The sequence below is a fragment of the Canis lupus genome, chromosome 6 (genome assembly GCF_003254725.2).
Source record: "Canis lupus dingo isolate Sandy chromosome 6, ASM325472v2, whole genome shotgun sequence".
Classification (NCBI taxonomy): Eukaryota; Metazoa; Chordata; class Mammalia; order Carnivora; family Canidae; genus Canis; species Canis lupus.
In genome coordinates this window covers 66,195,407-66,197,531 of record NC_064248.1, presented here as the reverse complement: position 1 = coordinate 66,197,531, position 2,125 = coordinate 66,195,407, and the positions used below count along the sequence as shown (strand labels likewise).

Here is a 2,125-nt window from a genome sequence, read left to right as displayed (position 1 = left end):
AGAAAGTCTCTGGACTTAGTGAACAGAGGGAATTATTTCCCATTACTGGGAGAGGTTGGGTGATTTTCATAATTTCTGTTGTGGAATTTTGGACTGAAAGAGGAAGAATATTGCCATGTTTTCTAACAGATGCTCTCTCTAGCTCAGAGCTTGAATTTATCAAATTATTGAAAGGAGCATGTGTGACATCATGTCTCGGTGAAGAATAGAAAAAAAAAAAGGAAAACTCGCAGGCCCATCTTTCTGAAATATTCTATGTATTCAGAATTAAATACTACATTTGAGTGAGCCAGTGCCAATAATGGTATAATTTAAAGGATGAGTGGAGATTTGCTTGAGCCACTGTCATATGAGACTTCTTCCTTTCTTGAGACAACTACCTTCTTCTTGACACTGAGTCCAGATAACCAAGCATTCACTTTGTCTTCTCTAGGAAATTTTAACTTTAGCTTCAAACAGTTCTTTACATGTCAGTCTATGTAACAGATGTAAACTTTACATGTTTTTGTTTGTTTTGTTTGTTTCCTTTTCAATGTCTTTTATTACCTTCATGCCAGTCAAACCTTCGTTTCAGTTTTAAAGGGGGATGGGCATATCGCCCCCCTAGGCATCCCACAATGTAGACAGGTCACCTGAAGGACAACCTTTACACACTCAAAATTTCAACTCACATTACCAGTGAAGATTTGGGCATCACCCCAAATCATTGTTTTTCTTACTCATGGGTTTAAGACATTAGACTTTGCCTGTTTAAGACTCAACAGCCCACATCATTTTGTTCACACCTATTTCTTGACCAAATCTTACTTCTAGAAAAACCTGTGGCTTCTATGGTTGAAGATGCATAATTTAATGCAAATACTGTCATGGGGATAATTGTGGATTATATTATGTTTTGATGAAATAGTTCTCCACTTTCCAAACTAATTAATGCAATGGAAAATCCTAGATGTTGTCTGTGGACTTGGGATCAATTTACTTCTATCGACCATTACTTCTACTTCAGTCTATGTCTTACTACAAACGACCTTTAAGAAAGAAAATCAGTGTCTGTAATTTATCAAATGCAAGTTCTTTTAAAACGATGAGCCAGGATAGTTAAAATTGTGTTGTGTGAGTAAATGGCTCTAAAAAATCTCAGTGTGTCTATGGACAATACAATCTTCTTTCTTGCTCATGCTACATGGCCATTGAAAGCAGGCAAGAGACAACTTGCTCATTATACTCAATATGGAATCAGGCTAAATGAGAAGCCACCTTTTCTGGCATTGCCAGTTCCTGAGCCAAATTAAAAAAATAAAAAAATTGTGCAGGGAGCAATCCAGATGTTCTAGCCCAGAAATGACATGCTTAGAACTGATTTAGTGACATGGCAGGAGAGGGGAATGGGAGTTGTGTGCCAATGATAGTAAGTACAATTCTACCTGTAGGAAGAGGAACTTTCTAGAAACATTTTGACGAAAGCCTTAATGATTGTCATGGCACTCCATGACTGGCCTTCTGTTAGGCTTTTATAGACCACTCCACTGAGCTTCAAATACATGATTTCTTCCTGCAACTTCACTTGAGGAATCAGTCCTTGAGGGAAGGCTAGAAGACAAATGCCTGCTGAGCCAAGGAAGAAGAGAGAAAAGCATGGCATTCACCTTTCTGCCTTGGATTTTGATTCGTTAGAAAGTACAGGCTCATGTTGATATTGATATACTTTCCTGACACTTGCAGCTCCCTGAACTGACTGGCCCCAGCACACAACCTCATGCTGGTAGAGACAAAGCATTTAGGATAACTATGTCTCTGAGAGTTCCTGTGGGAAAACCCAGTTTACCCGCTACTTCCCTGGCATCTTTGGACTTCTGCTTCTCTGTAAAATAATTCCACACCAGAAAATTAAAAAAAACTATTAATAATAATTTATGTGAAAGGTGGATCAGATTGAAAAAAAATATTCTGTGCTGTGCTTTTGCTTTGCTCAAGGGAGTTCCCTGGCCCAATCCCAAGCAATCTGTTAGTTTCCTCAGATTCCACCAAAAAATCGTTAACCATAATCGCAAATTCCTGTCTATTATACAGGTATGTCTACCTTCACCTCGTAACATTGAACTGCAATAGTTTAGACTTTCACCAA

At 38.3% G+C, this 2,125-nt stretch overlaps 1 non-coding gene across 1 annotated transcript; it reads right to left on the bottom strand.

Moving 5' to 3' along the window:
- Window positions 1-587: 587 nt before the first annotated feature.
- LOC112641113 (U12 minor spliceosomal RNA) lies at window positions 588-736 on the bottom strand. The gene has a single exon (XR_003124512.1). It is a non-coding gene; the product is annotated as a U12 minor spliceosomal RNA (small nuclear RNA).
- Window positions 737-2,125: the final 1,389 nt, after the last annotated feature.